Raw genomic sequence first — 14913 nt, 5'->3', positions numbered from 1 at the left:
CCGTCTATGGGGTCACACAGAGTCAGACACTACTGAAGTGACTTAGCAACAGCAGCAATGGTTATATAACTCTGGGACTACACTAAAAACCATTAAATTGTACATCTCAAAAGGGTGAATTTCATGCATCATATCTCAATAAAGCAACTGGCTTTTGTTTTTGTTTTTTTTTAAAGAGACGCCAACCTGAAAGGATGCACACAAAATCATACATGCTCTAACACCTAGTGCAGAAATAGTAATTTACAAAATGTTTGGGTCAGACTCACTGGCTGATCTTAGAGAGTTTCCTGGAGAGGCAGGAAGAAATTGGGACCCATCTTGGGGAGATAGAGGCTGAAAGCAACTATTTTGGGAAGACTACTGAAAAAACCATAGCTTTGACTATATGGACCTTTATAAGCAAAGTGATGTCTTTGCTTTTTAATACACTGTCTAGGTTTGTCATAGCTTTCCTACCAAGGAGCAGATGTCTTTTAATTTCATGGCTGCAGTCACCGTTCACAGTGATTTTGAAGCCCAAGGAAATTACACCTGTCATTGCTTCTACTTTTTACCCTTCTATTTGCCATGAAGTGAGGGGAACCAGATGCCATTATCTTAGTTTTTTTAATACTGAGTTTTATGCCAGATATTGCACTTTTCTCTTTCACTCTTAAGTTTGCTAAGAGAACAGATTTTAAAAGATCTATGAAATGGCAACCCACTCCAGCATTCTTGCCTGGAGACCTCCATGGGCAGAGGAGCCTGGTGGGCCACAGTTCATGGGGTTACAAGGAGTCGGACACGACTGAGCGACTAACACACACACACCCAAAAGTCATTGTATTAAGTAATAAATGCGTTAATTCACTTGACCTTGGTAATCACTTGAATACTGGGGTGGGTAGCCATTCCCTTCTCCAGGGGATCTTCCAGACCCAGGCACTGAACCCAGGTCTCCTGAATTGCAGGCAGATTCTTTACTGTCTGAGTCACAAGGGAAGTGCTGGTAATCACTTTATATGTATATAAAATCATCACATTGTACACATGAAATATACAAAGTTTTAACTTGTCAATTATACCTTAATAAATCTGGAAGAAAGAGACTATATCCTGTATGATTCAATTTATTTGGCAATCTGGAAAATGACAGTACTGACAGAATGGAAATAGATCTGTTCTTTCCAGGACCTGGAGGTGCACCCTGGAGGTGATTACAAAGGTGCGTGGGGAAACACTTCGGTGAAATGTACTGGAATGACACAGGAATGATGAAACATTCTGCATATTAGTTGTGGTGGTGATTACACAGCTTATGTATTTGTCAAAACTTATAGAATGCAAACTAAAGATTATGAAGAAAGTACCATGAAGATTGCATCTTATATATTTTTTAATTCCTATATTGAAAGTACAGATCCTTGGGCAGTGTAATAGAGTGCAAGATCCAGTTTCAAGTAGCTACATAAAAAGAAAAATTCAAAAAGACTAAAGTTACATGCAAGAAACTTTGTAGGCCTGATAAATATAGAAAAGACTTAAGTAGAAAGACCTACTCAGATTATGGATAATAATTCTCAATTGTTTGAAGGTACAAAGTCTTTTTCTAGCTTTTCAAAATGTTAAATCTTATTCAATATACTAAGTAAATGTAGATTTTACCAGACTAGTTTATTGAAATTTAACTTTAAAATATAAATATGTATGAATAAGCCCAGTTCTGCTAAGAAATAATAATGAAGGAGTCCTAGGCTAATCAGATATCAAAGTGTATTTTAAACCGAATTCAATTACATCTTGTGTTAAAATGCACATGAATAAAGAGACCAATTGAAGATAACAGAGTTCTGAATTGGATAAAAACACATGCCATATTTTAGAATGCACAGTTGGAATACTAAAGCCATGGGGGAAAATAATTATGTTCTATAAAAATAATTAAACTTTGATCCCTACTTAACTCCTTACATCTAAATGAAGTGAGGATGGTTTTAAATTTAAATATAAAACAGCAAAGAGACTTTAAAAATTAATATTAAAAAAAAGTGGGGAATATTTTGGTAACATTGGAATAGGGAAATTCTAAGCAAGACATAAAAAACATAAAATAGTGATAAATCTAATTATATAAGTGTAACTAACACCCAAAATAGATGTCCTTTTCATTATAGGGGACTGGAATGCAAAAGTAGGAAGTCAAGAAACACCTGGAGTAACTGGCAAATTTGGCCTTGGAGCACGGAATGAAGCAGGGCAAAGGCTAATAGAGTTTTGTCAAGAGAATGCACTGGTCATAGCAAACACCCTCTTCCAACAACACAAGAGAAGACTCTACACATGGACATCACCAGATGGTCAACACCGAAATCAGATTGATTATATTCTTTGCAACCAAAGATGGAGACGCTGTATACAGTTAGCGAAAACAAGACCAGGAGTTGACTGTGGCTCAGATCATGACTCCTTATTGCGAAATTCAGACTTAAATTGAAGAAAGTAGGGAAAACCACTAGACCATTCAGATATGACCTCAATCAAATCCCTTAGATTGTACAGTGGAAGTGAGAAATAGATTTAAGGGACTAGATCTGATTGATAGAGTGCCTGATGAACTCTGGACGGAGGTTCGTGACATTGTACAGGAGACAGGGACCAAGACCATCCCCATGGAAAAGAAATGCAAAAGAGTAAAATGGCTGTCTGAGGAGGCCTTACAAATAGCTGTGAAAAGAAGAGAGGCGAAAAGGAAAGATATAAGCATCTGAATGCAGAGTTCCAAAGAATAGCAAGGAGAGATAAGAAAGCCTTCCTCAGTGATCAATGCAAAGAAATAGAGGAAAACAACAGAATGGGAAAAACAAGAGATCTCTTCAAGAAAATTAGAGATTCTAAGGGAACATTTCATGCAAAGATGGGCTCGATAAAGGACAGAAATGGTGTGGACCTAACAGAAGCATAAGATATTAAGAAGAGGTGGCAGGAGTACACAGAAGAACGGTACAAAAAAGATCTTCACGACCAAGATAGTCACGATAACGTGATCACTGACCTAGAGCCAGACATCTTGGAATGTGAAGTCAAGTGGGCCTTAGAAAACATCACTACGAACAAAGCTAGTGGAGGTGATGGAATTCCAGTTGAGCTATTTCAAGTCTTGAAAGATGATGCTGTGAAAGTGCTGCACTCAATATGCCAGCAGATTTGGAAAACTCAGCGCTGGCCACAGGACTGGAAGAGGTCAGTCTTCATTCCAATCCCAAAGAAAGGCAATGCCAAAGAATGCTCAAACTACCACACAATTGCACTCATCTCACATGCTAGTAAAGTCATGCTCAAAATTCTCCAAGCCAGGCTTCAGCAGTATGTAAACCGTGAACTCCCAGATGTTCAAGCAGGTTTTAGAAAAGGCAGAGGCACCAGAGATCCAATTGCCAACATCCGCTGGATCATGGAGAAAGCAAGAGAGTATCAGAAAAACATCTGTTTCTGCTTCATTGACTATGCCGAAGCCTTTGACTGTGTCGATCACAATAAACTGTGGAACATTCTGAAAGAGATGGGAATCCCAGACCACCTGACCTGCCTCTTGAGAAACCTGTATGCAGGTCAGGAAGCAATAGTTAGAACTGGACATGGAACAACAGACTGGATCCAAATAGGAAAAGGTGTACGTCAAAGTTGTATATTGTCACCTTGCTTATTTAACTCATATGCAGAGTACATCATGAGGAACGCTGGGCTGGAAGAAGCACAAGCTGGAATCAAGATTGCTGGGAGAAATATCAATAACCTCAGATATGCAGATGACACCACCCTTATGGCAGAAAGTGAAGAGGAACTCAAAAGCCTCTTGATGAAAGTGAAAGAGGAGAGTGAAAAGGTTGGCTTGAAGCTCAGCATTCAGAAAACAAAGATCATGGCATCTGGTCCCATCACTTCATGGGAAATAGATGGGGAAACAGTGGAAACAGTGTCAGACTTTATTTTTTTGGGCTCCAAAATCACTGCAGATGCTGATTGCAGCCATGAAATTAAAAGACGCTTGCTCCTTGGAAGGAAAGTTATGACCAACCTTGATAGTCTATTAAAAAGCAGAGACATAACTTTGCCAACCAAGGTCTGTCTAGTCAAGGCAATGGTTTTTCCCGTGGTCATGTATGGATGTGAGAGTTGGACTGTGAAGAAAGCTGATCGCCGAAGAACTGATGCTTTTGAACTGTGGTGTTGGAGAAGACTCTTGAGAGTCCCTTATACTGCAAGGAGATCCAACCAGTCCATTCTAAAGGAGATCAATCCTGGATGTTCATTGGAGGGACTGATGCTAAAGCTGAAACTCCAATACCTTGGCCACCTCATGCGACGAGTTGACTCACTGGAAAAGACTCTGATGCTGGGAAAGGTTGGGGGCGGGAGGAGAAGGGGACAACGGAGAATGAGATGGCTGGATGGCATCACCGATTCTGTGGACATGAGTTTGAGTGTACTCCGGGAGTTGGTGATGGACAGGGAGACCTGGCATGCTGTAATTCATGGGGTCGCGGAGAGTCGGACACGACTGAGCGACTGAACTGAACTGAAAAATATTTCTATATGGCCAAGGATATTCTGCCCAGTATAGAAACATCAAAAGTAAATCACATGCTGAAAAAATAATAATTCCACTTATGTGTTAAATGGGATAATTTCCTTAGTATATAATTCCTTAGTATATAAAAACTAATATGGAAAAAGACTAGCAATCAAATAAAACACATAAAATTCATTAATATGCAATTCATGAAAGGAAAATACATCATTTTAATTTTGTGAATTATTGTCCAAATTCTACAAAACTGATTTATTTTTATTTGAAGAATACAATGATTTGTATTTCTCTTATAGTTACCGTGGTGATGTTAAGCATCTTTTCATGAGTTTTTGGCCATCTTTATGTTTTCTTTGGAGGACTGTCTATTTAGATCTTCTGCCTATTTTTCGATTGGGTTGTCAGTTGTTTCATTTGCAGATATTTTACCCCATTCTGTGGGCTATCTTTTCACTTTGTTTATGTTTTCTTTTGCTGTGCAAAAGCTTTTTAAGTTTAATTAGGTCCCATTTATTTATCTTTGCTTTTATCTTCATTACTCTAGACGGTGAATCAAAAATGTATGCTGCTGCAATTTATGTCAAAGAGTGTTCTGCCTAAATTTTCCTCTAAACATTTATAGTGTCTGACTTTACATTACGTCTTTGATCCATTTTGAGCTTATTTTTGTCTATGGTGTTGAAGAATGTTCTAATTTCATTCATTCACACTACTATATATGAGATAGAAAATCAACTACTGTATAGCACAGGGGCCTATTCTACAGCACAGGGAACTACTGTATAGTACAGGGATCTCTACTCAATATTCTGTGATAACCTATACGAGAAAAGTATCTAAAAAATAATGACCGTATATGTATGTATAACTCCATCACTTTACTGTACACCAGAAACTAACACTATATTGTAAATCAACTATATGCCAATAAAATTAAAATTTTAAAGTACACAAATGAAACAATTTCTTAATCAGACTTTCATATACTACAAACGCTTATCAAGCACTAGTTGTTCAGAATGTGATCAAAAAAAATTTACCACTGACAGTGGTAACAATTTTGGTCATGAGTGGCACTTTGGCAATAACTATAAACATCAGCATTTTAAATACAGATACCAATTGACTAAACTGCTCCACTTCTAGGAACTCAAACTTAGAAAATTTCAAAAATATTTTTAACTGCATAATTATTTCTCATAGAAAAAGTCCAAGGAAAACATGAACAGGATTTAATATATCAGTGTCAGTGTATCTTCAAACCACAGTTAAGCAGTATGAGGAAAGAGAATGAGTTTTATCATATACAAATTGATATGTAAAGATCTTCAGGAGGCTGAGGAGTAAAATGCAAAATTCATAAAGGAAGCACAGTTACAAACACGTTTATTTTTGCCAAGATTATTGTTTGAGTGACTCCATCTGGAAGAAATGGGAGGGACTCTTGTTTGGGATGGATTTGGAAGGTTTATTCTACAGTACTGAATTTTGTTTAAATCTATTTTATATGTGTTAATATCTAGCATATATTCAATAATTTATTTAAAATTGAATATTACCCTAAATGTCATATGTAATGCAAATAACATCGAACAAAAAGAATAATCTGTGTAGCATTAAATATTTTAACTATTACAATAAAAAAGATACAATAAAAGAATATCACTAAAATAAAACTAAGAATGAGATTGTATTGAAAGTAAATCAGAAATTAAGTAAAAATTAGTGCAACTGTAAAATTTCATTGACTAATATTATCTTTGATTCCCTACTTCATTTCAGCTTTCTAGATGCAATAATAAAACAGACATTAAAAGGTTACATTTTAGCAGAGAAACTATTATTAATACACAGACATGTAGTTTTGTTTTTACTTATAATTATCATAAATCATTTATAGAAATGGAAAGTTTGCATCAGATTTATGAAAACTTTTACATTCCAAGGATACTGACCCTAACACTGCATTACTTTCTTCACTATGAATAATTCAATTATTTGCTACTTGATAAGACATAATTTTCTCCAGAGTTTCTTCATAGCATTGGTCATCTCAGAATTTCTTAGACTGTAAGTTAATGGGTTCAGCATGGGGCTTATGACCGTATAAAACACGCTCAATGATTTGTCAATGGGGAAAGTCTTAGCAGGTCTTGCATACATGAAAATGCAGGGAACAAAGAAGCAGACAACCACAGTGATGTGGGAACCACAAGTCTGCAGGGCTGTCCGCCTCCCTTCCTGACTCAGGTTCTTCAGAGAGTGCAGGATGACTCCATAGGAGACGAGTAACAGCAGAAATAAAATAATGCACATCAGTCCTCCATTAGCCAGCACTAAGACGCAGATGACATAGGTGTCAGTACAGACGAGTTTCAATAATGGGTGCATATCACACATAAAGTGATCAATGACATTGGGCCACAGAATGGGAGCCCATAAACAGTGCTAAGTTGAATAATTGAGTGCAGGAAACCTCCAAAACAGGACACTATCAGCAGTACAACACACACCCTCTGCCTCATGATCACCAGATAATGCAAGGGCTTGCAGATGGCCACATAGCAGTCATAGGCCATCACCAGCAGGATAGATATCTCGGATCCACAAAAAAAAATGTTCTGTAAATAGCTGGGTCATGCAAGATACAAAGGATATGGTATTTTTCCCAAGGGACAAGTCTGAAATCATTCTCCGGGTAATAGAAGAGGAATAAATTAGATCTATAAATGATAAGCAGGAAAGAAAAAAGTACATTGGAGAGTTCAGGGTCTTACTGACAGTTATAGTCACAACAATGAGCAGATTGCCCACCATAGTCAAAATATAGAAGAACAGAACAAAAAGGATTTTCTGCTCCTTTGGATTCTGTGTGAGGTCCAGGAGGACAAACTAAGTCACATTGTTCCTTGGTTCCATTTAGTCTGTACATGAGCTGGCTTCACATATTAGCAATTTACCTACAAAACAAGAGGAAAACTTTTATAATGCACTATGATCTCAACCTTTATTAATCTATTCAATTAAAAGATTATTGTGGAGTATTTGTGTGCAATGTGTCATAAATATTCTGATGACCAAGTTCCCCACTCTCCATGATATGGTACATAATGAGGATTCAGACAATTTCAGGCCCATACAAAGCCAAGGTTCAGTGTAAAAACATATCAATCAAACCAGAATCAAGAAAGTTTTGGAGGAGAGAAAGCTTTAGCTGAGTTTTAAAAGAAAAGTGAAAGCACAAGAGAAGATGAGAAGAAAATTCCTTAAAAATGTGCATCATTTAAGACATCACAAAGGTGCTATACTTGATATCAATCAAGCAAATTTCCATAGTCAGTATAAGCGGATCAAACTATGACTTGAAAGTCACTGTCCTGAACTGTTTCAAATCACACTGAGAATCCTTAGGACCTTAACCTAGATATTCCTCCTTTCCCTGCACAATAAATGCTGAAGCACTTTAATTTTGTGTCAAGCCCCTATCTCTCTACTTATTTCTAACCCTTATAGGCAACATACAATTTTGGACATCTATAACTAGATATCAATTTAATACATATAAAAATAAATGTTAAAGTTCAGTTCAGTTCAGTTCAGTTCAGTCGCTCAGTCGTGTCCGACTCTCCGCGACCCCATGAATCACAGCACGCCAGGCCTCCCTGTCCATCACCAACTCCCGGAGTACACTCAAACTCATGTCCACAGAGTCGGTGATGCCATCCAGCCATCTCATTCTCCGTCGTCCCCTTCTCCTCCCGCCCCCAACCTTTCCCAGCATCAGAGTCTTTTCCAGTGAGTCAACTCGTCTCATGAGGTGGCCAAAGTATTGGAGTTTCAGCTTTAGCATCAGTCCCTCCAATGAACATCCAGGATTGATCTCCTTTAGAATGGACTGGTTGGATCTCCTTGCAGTTTCCTGTCTCATTAAATGGTACCCACCTTCCAAGTAATTACTCAGACAAAAAACTTTAGAATTTTCTTCACTGCTTTATTGCTCTAATTTTATTTATTGACACACTTGACAAATTCTGTTGTCTCTACTTTCAAAATATAACAAGTTTTATTTCCTTCCTGACCAACTGCAGTAGTTTCTTGCTGTGTCTTTCCACTTTTGTTCCTGCCAGGAACAACTTGTTGTCCTAAAGTGGCTTGTATGATTGTTTTTGAATCTTGTTCTGGTTATCTTACTCCACTTCTTAAAACTCCTGTAGTGAATTCCAATCATGCACTCAGTTTAATACATCACACTTAAATTCTGCAGTAAGTACTATAATCTTCATTTCATAGTTGAGGAAACTAAGGCTTAAAACATCTAATTAATTATCCCAAGATCACATATTTTTCAATGGTAAAACCAGAATTAAATCTAAGCTTGACTTATTTCAAAGGAATTTAATTTCTTACATAATAAAAGTCATACAATTGCGAAGCCTGGGTCCCACTCTTTACTGTTGGTCTTACCTTGTGTAGTCTTGGTCACAATCTGAAGGAAGACTTCTTAAGTTACTCATAAAAACTTCAAGTTCTTTTTTCATTCAGCATGACAATAAAGATAAACGGATGCAGCATTACTCCAGGATATATTTTATTTCATTCAGCTATCTGTCCACTTTCTTCATGAAGTTTTTTGGTTATTCAGAAGATTTTCTTAATTGCACTATAGATTATTTAAAAGAAATTTCATGGGGCACACACATAGACACATGCATGCACAAAAACAAATAGTTACCATGTTAGGATAATTAAAATTATAAACAAATTATATGTTGTGAAGGAAGATAACATCCATCTTTTCCCAAGAAAATGTGTCTCTAGTAATTTCTTTTCCTACCAACTTCAAAATATAAAAATACCATTTAGTTGTTTAGTCCCTCTCATTATATCATGGTGTAGAATAGAACTTGAGATTTTGAGAGACATTCTTGCATTGTGTGTGTGTGTGTTTTTTTTAATGCAATGTTTTCAGCCTAACAAAGAACCACCTGAAATTTTTATACCAGTTCTTAAAATAAAGTCACTTCTTTTCCCCCAAAAGGGGCAAAGATCACTGGACATTTTGCACCTTCAAACCACATTTATCATTGAGTTTTGGACCTGGACTGTGTCCAAGATTGATTCTTTCTTAATCAAATTCACTGGTATTTTCCACAAAGTTTAAAAAGTGCATCTGTATGTGAAGAGACTATTGGGTCAAATCACATAATTAGGGTCTCAAAGTGTAACATGGAGAAAAAAATTGCTTTAGAACTGTCATGATGTTATTATGAGTCAAAAAAAAAAAAATAATCTCAATCATTTTGTTCTAGTTAGACTAACTAGGTACACATTTCCCAACCTGCAACAGCAATTTTTCTTTCTTTTTATTTAATACTAAATTTATTCTGCCTTGAACTTAGGTTAAGTATATAATAATTTTCTCACCAAAATTTCGATGTAATACCTAATTATTTATGTTTTTTTTTTTTTTTTTTCAAGTTACCTGTTTAAATCCAGGAACTATACTCTGAGTGAGAACACAGCAATTAATAAAACAGGGTGGAAATCATGTAAAAATTCCTTCCTGGATGGGTCTCATGTTCTTATGAGTCAAACAATAAAGGAGAAAATTTAATAAAGTAAGAATTGCCTTATTCACTGCTTAAAAGAAAACAAATAGGGTACTATGACAGAAATAAAAAGAAAAAATTATACTGAAATGTTGCTGCTTCGGTCCGGGTGTTACGCCAGGAATCATGGCCTCTGGAGGAGAGGATTTCAATCTGGAGTAAGAAATGAGGCCTGGCTACTTGGAACTTTTGTGTAGCATAGTTTTATTAAAGTATAATAGAGATAGGGAAAGCTTCTGACATGGATATCAGAAGGGGACAGAAAGAGTGCCCCATTGCTGGTTTATAGCAAGGTGTTTTATGTCTGTTAGAAAGCTATTCCTCAGATAAGAGAGACACCTCAAGGCTGAGAGAGTTTCACCAGACCCCTGTCCCACAATATGTGCTTTTGAGGTAGGATGGCACAAGGTATGTCATCCCCTGGCCAGAAAACAATTGACAGAAATACTGGTTTGTTGAGCCATTATCAGCCCAAGGTTTGGGAAAAGAGAAAAGTTAGTCTTAGGCGGAATCATTTTGAAGAAACGCAAATTCCAAAGGAAATACGTAGTTTCATTAACATAAGAAAAACACATTGGTTAGCTCAAGGCAGAACCAAGTGTCTTTAAGTTTGTGTAGAGAAGGAAAAAAAAACAAGTCTGCCACTTGCAGTTTAAGTCCTCCTGCCCCTGGGGGACCTCTGGCCTTCCTGCCTGCTACCTCCTCAGCACTATGACAATGTAATTAGAATAAACAGTTTTTAAAGGTGATGTTTAAGTGGAGATTCAAATGCTAGAAAGTGGCTACCATTGGAATCTCGGTCACAGACAGTAAAATGTGACTAATGATAAAAGCATTTCACCTCGGGGACGATCTGATCTACAGGTAGAAAACGCAAAACATTCAAAGCAGAGTTCTCACAGTGCTTCGTTTTTGCTTTCTTTAAGTGATAAGTGGTTGCACTTTTATGTTGTTCCTGATTTTTAACAGGAAAGTTTTCAGTCTTCCAGTGCTGAGTCTAATGTGAGCTACGGAACTGTTCTATAGTCTTTGTTATGTTAAGGCACACTCTCTATACCCAGTCTCTTGAGAGCATTTTTTATTGTGAATGAATGTTGAGTTTCTATACTATCAATGAACAACCCAAAGATCAAATTAATAAAACAATTCCATTGATAACAGTGCAAGGAGTAAACTACCTCAGAACAAACTTAATCAAAGTAGGAAAAGGTTTGTATGCTAGAGGGAGGATAAGGGGAAGAGGAAGGTGGGAGGGGGGTTCAAGAAGGGGAACACATGTACACCCAGGGTGGATTCATGTCAATGTTTGGCAAAACCAACCAATATAATATTGTAAAGTAATTAATATCCAATTAAAAAAATCGTAGTTTTATAAAAACACTTAGACAGAAAAACAAAGTCTCTTTTCTTAAATAAACAATTTTATAGCATAAAAAATTGAAAAAAAAAATAAAAACTGCAAAAATGTTGCTGAAAGATATTACAGAAGACACAAATAAATGGAAAACATTTATTTTCTGGACTGATGATCTGGACTACTTAATATTATTAAGATGTCAATGCTACTTAAAGTGATCTATAGATTCAATGCAATCCCTAATAAACCCCCCAATATATTCTCTACAAATAGAAACCTTCATCCTAAAAGTCATATGAAATCTCAAGGGAATCTAAATCAGCAGAGCAATCTTGAAAAAAGAACAGATTGGTGGATTTCCTATTCCTGGTTCTATAACATACGACAAAACTATGGTGATCACAGCAGTGTGACTTTGGCATAAAGACAGACTAGGAGAGAATGGCCAACATGCAGGGTAGAAAAACCCTGAGATCACTTCCTTCCATGGGGATACCAAAATTATAACTATTTACAGAGCACTTTTCAAGTGGCAGAGTGAAAAAGAATCCGCCTGCCAATGCAGGAAACACAAGAGATGCAGGTTCTATGCCTGAGTCAAGAAGATCCCTAGAGTAGGAAATGGCAACCTGCTCCAGTATTCTTACCTGGAAAATCCCATGGACAGAGGAGCCTGGGGCTATACTCCATGGGGTCTCAAAGAGTCAGATATGACTTGAGCACACACACATAATAATAATATAGAACAATTACTAAAGAGAACAACGTGAAGACTAGCAGGATAATCCCCTACAGCAGAAGATATGATATAAAAAAGAAACCAAAGCAAACAGGTAGGAAGAGTGAAGACACAATGTAGTCAAGACCATGCCCCTGTGTGGGTGAACCACACAGGATGGTAATAACAATTGCAGTTTCTCCTCAAGAAATCAGGACTCTGAGCCTCACTTCAAATTCTGTAGCCAAGAGTCCTGCACCAGGAAGAGGGACCCTCAAAATATTCTGGCTTTGAGGACCATTGGGGCTTACTTGATGGAGAGCTGGAAGATGGTTATAAGAAGCAGAGACTCCAACCTAAAAGAGCACACACACACACATCACACAGGCTCTGGCACCCAGAGGATAAACAGTATTTTGAAAAGAGCTTAGGTAGACTAAGGTGACAATGATGATGATAAAAATGTAATCTAGGTTTGGTGAACAGAGGCCTGAATTGAAACACCAGAATTTGGTTCAGGAAAATCATGGCCCCTTATCTAATTACCAGGCTTCCTTGGTGACTCAGATGGTAAAGAATCCGCCTGCACTGCGGGAGACCTGGGTTTGATCCCTAGTTGGGAAGATCCCCTGGAGGAGGGCATGGTAATCCAATTAAATATTCTTGCCTGGAGAATCCCATGGTAAGAGGAGCCTACTGGGCTATAGTCCATGGGGTCTCAAAGAGTTGGACACGACTGAGCTACTAAGCACAGCACACATCTAATTACCAGGTGTGAAAACTTTTTGGACCCCTCAGGTGGTGCAGTGGTAAAGAATCCATCTGCCAATGAAGGAGACACAGATGCCAACTTGATCCCTGAGAAAGATAGATTCCCTGGAGTAGGAAATGGCAACCTGTTCCAGTATTCTTGACTGGAAATTCCATGGAGAGAGCAGCTACAGTCCACGGGGCTGCAAAGAGCCAGACAGGACTGAGCATACACACACACATCCCCCCCCCCAAAATCCAGAGATTTTTAAATGAATGAATCTTCTTGTATTATGGAATAAGATGCTTGCAATATGACCACACATAGGTAATATAAGTCTTCATTCCAACCTTTCTATGAAGGATCTGAATTCACTGTACTACACACTTCCAAATTATGAATAAGGGGAGTTCATACCTGGATACTGCAGTGAACATGATTGAGATCAAAGATTAACCACCTATTCTATTATGTAAGAATATGGAAATTAGATTCAGGATGAAAGTTCTCTGCATTTTAGTTCTCAAAGTCATTCCCTGCCTCAAATTTATAAAGATAATTATCTTTAAGCATTTTAAAGTTATTTATTTCACATTTACATATATAACCCACATAGACTATACTCGTTAAAGTATAGTGTGAAGTGAAAATACACTTTCCTATCATAAGGATAAATAGGGACTTCCTTGCAGTGTAGTGGTTAAGACTCTGTGCTTCCAATGCAAGGGTACAGGTTCAAAATCTGGGTGAGGAATTAAAACTCCATGTGCCTTGTGGCACAGCCAATAAATTTTTAAAAAATTAAATCATGATTGTTTTTTAAAAAATAGATTTCCCAGTTCAGTTCCCAGTTCAGTTCAGTTCAGTTCAGTCACTCAGTCGTGTCCGACTCTCCACGACCCCATGAATCACAGCACGCCAGGCCTCCCTGTCCATCACCAACTCCCGGAGTTCACTCAAACTCATATCCACAGTTGGTGATGACATCCAGCCATCTCATTCTCTTTCGTCCCCTTCTCCTCCCGCCCCCAACCTTTCCCAGCATCAGAGTCTTTTCCAGTGAGTCAACTCTTCTTATGAGGTGGCCAAGTATTGGAATTTCAGCTTTAACATCAGTCCTTCCAATGAACACCCAGGACTGATCTCCTTTAGAATGGACTGGTTGGATCTCCTTGCAGTACAAGGCACTCTCATACAGTGAATAACCATTCTTTCTCCCATACCTTGAAACACCATTACTTCCAGATACAAAAATCTGTATATTTATCATTCTTTTTCTTAGCTTTCTCTTTTGTTCAGTCAGTGTACATGTCCATGAGCCAATATCATAGTGTCTAAATTGCTACAGTGTTTCAGATACTATTGTGATATCTGAAAAAATAAAACTATTTGAAATACCAACATTCATTGTATTATATTAGATTATTTCAGTGGGTCAAGAATTTGATCCATTCAGCTGAATACTTCTGGCTCCACCTCTCTCAAGAAGGAAGTTAAAAATTATCAGACAGAGGTCATCTAAAAAGTTTATTCACTCCTCCATCTAGTACCTAGGTTTGGAAACCTTGAAATGGTGACTGAAATAGCTGGTACTCCTTGAGATCATAAGGGTCAGTCCAAATCTGATAGAACTGGCAACCTTATAAGAAGTGGAGGGGACAAAGAGCTTTCTCTTGCACAAGTGCACACAAGAAAGGCCATGCAAGGACAGAGTGAGAAGGTGCCCAATGCAAGGTAGGAAAAGAGGATTCACCAGAGACCAACCTAGCAACCACTGTGATCTGGATATCAGTCTGCAGAGCTATTGGAAATAAATGTCTGTGGTCTAAGCTCCAGAGTCTATAGTATTTTGTGATGGCAACCCATGCAGACTAAGGTGACAATGATAATGATAAAAAAGAATATAGG

General features: G+C 37.5%; 1 pseudogene; it reads right to left on the bottom strand.

Moving 5' to 3' along the window:
• Window positions 1–6571: 6571 nt before the first annotated feature.
• LOC129560055 (olfactory receptor 4A47-like) lies at window positions 6572–7489 on the bottom strand (annotated as a pseudogene).
• Between the last annotated feature and the right edge of the window lie 7424 nt (window positions 7490–14913).

Source organism: Moschus berezovskii, chromosome 16, assembly GCF_049115385.1.
Source record: "Moschus berezovskii isolate FMDL1 chromosome 16, NW_MosBer_1.0, whole genome shotgun sequence".
Classification (NCBI taxonomy): domain Eukaryota; kingdom Metazoa; phylum Chordata; class Mammalia; order Artiodactyla; family Moschidae; genus Moschus; species Moschus berezovskii.
Note: the sequence above shows the minus strand (reverse complement) of the source record. Positions and strands in the feature narration are given on the sequence as shown.